Raw genomic sequence first — 6,055 nt, 5'->3', positions numbered from 1 at the left:
CAGTGAAGCGATACAACATTAAGATGGTTTAGTCCTATACACCGATAGGATAACGAGTGGACTCTCCGTTAGTGCCTGAAACAAAGATGGCCCATACGTCGTCGTCGGTATCGTTGTCATCAGAAAAGTAGATGGAATGGGCATGTAATACATCGGGGACAGATGTCTAAAAGTCCAACCTGGCATATGATTAGAAGCAGAAAAATGTAGTGAAATATATGGTTCTTGTGTGAAGATGATAAGGTTAGAATATGCTCCAGAATAAGACAGTACATACTAATCAGTGGGTGGTGTGGGCATCGGTGATGCGACTATCGTTGTCGGTTCTTGTGTGGGCGTTGATGATTAACCTATCTCGCCAATCCTTGGATTTAAAGGGGGTTGTCGTGGCCTACTCGGATGGGGATGTCGACCCCTCACCTCTTCGCCCAACAAATATGGCTGGCCATAGATCTTAAACCATGGTATGTACTCCGGATCGCATGCTAACTCCGAAATGACAATAGGTTTGCAAGAAGGTAAGAAATCATACTGATTATTCCACATTTTGATATGTTAGGAGTGGAATACCAACCAATTCTCATCCAACCGCCGCAAGTCGATAGGATGTAGATTATCAAGGATTTGAGGTGCCACAGGAATCGGTTGTCGAAATCTGAACTATCGCCACACTCTATCGGTCTCGTGCATCTCGATGATAACATACACTACCAACAGGAACTTTGATACGATCACACTCCGGAGTGCATCTAGCTCGAGCAAGGATCCTATAGTACTGCCCCAAGGACCGATTACACGAGCTCGTGCTAAGCAATTCAAGGAAGCCATTTCGGCTTTAGTCCATCAAATATGGAGCGGGACGTTGGTTGGAAACATTGAGCAAGCTTGGACCAGCTCCACGGTTTCACCATGCAATTTTTTACAAGCTAACTTCAGCTTTATTTTAGCTCCATGACTTTGAATCAGCTCAAACTCAGCTTAATTTAGTTTATGCATTTATTTAGCTGTTGGAATAAATTAATGAGTTAGTTAAATTATTTAGTTCAACTCAAATAATTGTTAAGTATTTAATTTTTTGAAATCTGGACATTTTAATTATGTATGTCAAATATGTTCTATTTTAATGCATGTTTTAATATGTCTTAGTTAGTACATATCATAAATTTGTTCAGCTCATTACATCGTTTTAATGTGTCTTAGTTTCAACCAAATTAAAGTACAAGTTTAATGTGTCTTGCTGCTGCCAGATTTTAATGTGTCTTGCTGCTGATTTTAATGTGTCATGACCTGATTTAATTTGTTGAATTTAATTGTTCCAGGTACATACAATGGACAACATGAATGTTAGGATGATGATTAATGCTAAGTAGCTGATGATTTCTTTTCCCAAGCTGACCAGCAATCTCTCCAAAATAGCCTTAAAAACATTCACACTTGTTGGAAAATCCCTTTCACACTTGTGGCCATTCGGTTTTGAGTTTTCACACACAAATGGCTAATCAATTCCGTGTGTTCACACTTCATGGTTGTTGAAGAACCCAATCTGGTCATTAAAACTCCCAAGTCTATTCAGCTGATCAAAGCAGCCTTTTAAAGCTCATAAAAGACCTTGGCCAAACCTAGCATGTTCCATTCAGCTCATTAAACACTTCAATTACTTTCAGCTAATTTCAAAGCCTCTAGAAGATGGCTATTGGCATCCTCAATGCACAAGGAAGCTACCTGGAAATTTCAAGGAAATTTCAGCTCATTAAAGCTGAACACAATTGTCTATTCATTTGCTTAATTGTCCAATCGGCTAGCCATGTATTTGAGCTATAAATATGAAGATCATTAGTTGTATTTTAGACTTTTGACACCTTGAATGAAATATTGCTATTTTGTGAGATTTCTTTCTCTCAAATTTCATCTGAGACTCAGCTTGACTTATCTTCTAGTCAGTGGCGTCATCCTGCTTCTTATTCCGAACTTACCACTCGAGTAGTGTGGCGTTCACCCCAATTCATACCTTTGGTTCTTACTTTCCTAAGTAACGGGTCAAGGTTTATCATACCATCCAAATCACCTTAAGAGTCCTATACTATAAGATTCGATTCGACACTCGTTTATATTATATAGTTCAAATTTAAATAAATAGACATCTCATCTTCCGATCTAATAGAAGTCGTATATCTTGAAGCTCAATAGGTAATCCCACGTGACTCGACCCATGGTTCTACCTATTTAAATAACTTGTTAGCATAATAATTTAAATTTAAATTAATTTTATTATGATAATATCTAATGAATTTTACCTTATTATAAGTGGGAATGTATACGGGTAGTTCGCTCGAAGACGTAAAAATGACAACCAATATAGCGTCCATGATTGCAATAGTACAATGCTACCACCAATTTTGATTTTTAGTGGTTGCGTCGCCCAACACATCTCCTAGTACAATGTCGCCAACATAGGGGACCTCTACTGAGTTCGTCTGCTCCTCTAAAGTCGACGAGTTTCAACAGTCACCTTAGATGGACGAGTGTTCGTGACTTGTCCAACATTAGGATGCCTCCGATGCTCTAAAGGACGTACGCCCGAGCATGTTGTTCTCTTTCGACTTCAGTCAAATACTCATCTAGCCCCACAAAATTTCTTCGTAACCAACTCATTTCGATCCGACCTCTGTAAATCATCTTCAGAACTGAACCCAAAAGTTCACCACATACGCCTCCCCAATCAGCAGAGTAAACAGACCTGGTAACTACCGACCCATCCACCAGTACCCCAACTGTAAATGCACATCCTCCAGAATGATAGTACACTCGCCACATGGAAGATGGAATGTATGCGTCTTGGGTCTCCACCTTTCCACCAACACGCTTATGAGTTTGGGGTCCAACTTACACCCCCTGCCTACAAAGGCCACGTGCCAAAAATCGGCTTTCCTCAAGTATGGTTCGATCAACGGTGATGGAGGAGCAGGTAAATTACGGATATAGCATTATTAAAATCAATCTTCTGCCTATTTATTTAAAAAATCTACAAAATATTAAGTTAAAATATAACAATGAAATAAAAAAAATTAAACAAAATTGAAATTTATTAAAAATATTCTTACCATTTGCAATTGATTGAAGAAAATGTGCTTGTCATCATGACGGATTAGAGAACTGGCCACTGCTAATTATAGAACATGAATTAATTTTTAATAAAAAATATAATCTAGATAGAAATAGAATTTAAGTAAAAAATTAAGAGAGAATTTTGAGAGAATATTGTGAGAAATGAGTAAGGGTGAGGGTATTTAATTAAATAAATTATTAAAAATTCATAAAAATAAATTATTAAAAATTCATAAAAATAAACATAGAGAAAATAGATTCAATCACTTGTTTAATAGGTTTTGAACAATTCGTAAATAATTTTTTACTCTAATCAATTTTCAATTTAATCAATCAATCCAGTCCAATTTAATAAAGAGAACATGAAAAATTAAAAAAAAAACAAAACAAAACAAACCAAAAAACAGGCATCACAAAATCAAGCTAAAACAATATGTAAAGTAATTTGCATGTATCTATTTTAATAGTAGTTATAGATTATAGATATGAGATCATTGAAGAAGTTTAAAAGACATGTGGTTGAACTTGAAACGTGGAGGAGGGTCAGGTTAATCCTAAAGTCAGTCCAAGAAAATCACAATTCAATACATCACCCAGAATGATTAGTACCCATCATGATCACTGCTTACCTTGCTTATTTGGCCCATACCTTTAATTCTCAACAGCTTGCTACGGAGGATGAAAATGAAACATCCTAGATATGGTGGCATCATTAAATGTGTTTTATATCAACCTGAAATTTACACCATCTTTTCTCGGATTATTATTCTTAACTTTTATATATATTTTTTCATATTAATTTAAAATTTGTAAATAGATTTTTTTTATGTAAAAAACAAAACGTTATAAATCAGTAAAATTGAATGTTGCGAAAAAATGACGAAAAGAAAGATTCAAACTGGCACTGAAAAATAAATACGATGAGAGGTGGTGGTGATGAAAGCAATAGATAAATTAAGAAGTAGTTGTTAGGATTGTTTTAGAGAAATTTACAAGAGAATTTAAAATACACTTTAAGTTTAACTAAAAAGATTAAAAGCTCCAAATGAAACATTCAAGCCTCTATTGGTTATTACTGCACAATTATAGAAAGAAAGAAAAAGAATGATTGGATAATGGGATTTAAAGAAATTACAAATACTAGAAATCCTACACGCATATGCGTGTGAAACCATAGATTTAGAACACATATTGTGTTTAAAAATAACCTGTATGATTTGAAACTAATTAATCATAATAACACATTAATTATGTGTGATATTAAAATAAAAATTAGATTGAATTACAAATAAAACGAAATTTAAACACATAAATATATCATATTAATAAATTACGCATATTAAAATAAAAACGTACGACAATTTAAAACGAAACTTTGGTTGAGGGGTAAATTTAAAATTTTATTAATACAATTGGTGTGGGTTCAAATCCCACCACATTTTTATTGGTTTTTGTTTAAATGAAAAGACTAAAATACCCTCAAATAGTATAACCTATTTTAATTGCAAAAGAGCATTTCTATAATTTTCCTAACCGAGTTGGTGATTCGACTAAGGGTAACACTAACTCAATAAAACACTTAATAAATAGTACATATTACATGAAAGTTTCACTCAGGTATTATTTTTAATAAACAAAGTGTTACTTGTATGTTTAAATACAAAAGTACATTTTGTTTAACTAGGAGGAAAACACGTGTTTCATGGAAATGTAAGGTTAAAAGTGTACATTTTAACAATATCCATATTCTAAGTCTCCAAATCATGCTTTCTAAGACATTTCAATAATGGAGTAATTTAGGAATCTTGCCAACCCTTTAAAGGTTTTTTGTTTGGATGAAAAAAAGGTTCACTTCATAAAATAAACACAATCAAAATACAGTACAACAATGACATTCAGCCAAAAACAATGACTCCAAACAACCAGGATCCCAAACATAAGAGGTCAACTCTTCTAAAAGCATAAATAGAGGAGGGATCATTACCATTCACATAGGTGTTAGCATTAATGTTTTCCACTAATGAAAAACATTAGTGCGTATGATCTTCATTACCGAATGGCTTTCATTTTTACTAGAAACTTTGTTTACAAGAAAGGGAGAAAAACAATAAAGCACGTTTTGAGAAAGAGCCAAGCATCACCAACCGCTAGCCGGGAGACGCCGGAGGAATCTGAAAATTCGAGCCACCCCAAACAGGTCAGCCACCAGCGCACCAAGCCCAAATCAGAAACCATACAACTACTACAAAAGACGGCGGAAATGTTGGAATATGACGGAACAAAACAAAAACAAACTTTTGAAGGTTAGTTACACAACTTTTACATAGTTGCATGTATTTCCAACAACATTTTTAAGTAATTCAGAATTATGCACGCTATTGCATATCAAGAGCATCCCATGTTATGGAGTGGTTCATCAAGAAGTGTTGTAACCAAGATAAAAAGTATAAAAGCATTAGTAATAAAAATAAATATTTACATCCATCAAAAACGAATGTGTAACTTGTAACATTAAAAGAAAAAGAACTCCAATGAAAATATATAATACTATTTTCTTTGGAACAGCCGAATATTTGAAAAAAAAATGCTGGTGGAGGATCCTCGTTTTGGGAAAGAGGCATTGGCATGGATACAATAAACAGGCAGTGAGAGTGCTTTTGGGGTCCCAATGCTTCCATGCGTCAGTAGAAAACAAAAATGTATGGTGGACCAAATTTAGCACTAACAAATCCTAGATTCTACCCTTTTCACCATTCACTGACGGATCGATTTCCCACTCAATTATCTATTTCACTGAATTTCAAGTGCAGCATAGATTTATATTGCATCATGGAGCGGGATGCCATTGTTAATGAAATTTTGGACGGTGTCTCATGGTGTGTATGTGTCCTTTCGTCACTGTTATCTGGTGATGGGTTGGGTGGCAAAAGCCACTAACACCTTGTCCAGT

The 6,055-nt window shown here is 34.7% G+C and overlaps 1 long non-coding RNA gene across 1 annotated transcript; it reads right to left on the bottom strand.

The window, feature by feature from the left end:
- Positions 1 to 2,342: 2,342 nt before the first annotated feature.
- On the bottom strand, positions 2,343 to 4,402 carry LOC121214733 (uncharacterized). The gene is made up of 2 exons (XR_005910457.1): positions 3,102 to 4,402; positions 2,343 to 3,022 (listed from the first exon to the last, which is right to left on the bottom strand). It is a non-coding gene; the product is annotated as an uncharacterized lncRNA (long non-coding RNA).
- Between the last annotated feature and the right edge of the window lie 1,653 nt (positions 4,403 to 6,055).

Source organism: Gossypium hirsutum, chromosome D02, assembly GCF_007990345.1.
Source record: "Gossypium hirsutum isolate 1008001.06 chromosome D02, Gossypium_hirsutum_v2.1, whole genome shotgun sequence".
NCBI classification, from domain to species: Eukaryota; Viridiplantae; Streptophyta; class Magnoliopsida; order Malvales; family Malvaceae; genus Gossypium; species Gossypium hirsutum.
Note: the sequence above shows the minus strand (reverse complement) of the source record. Positions and strands in the feature narration are given on the sequence as shown.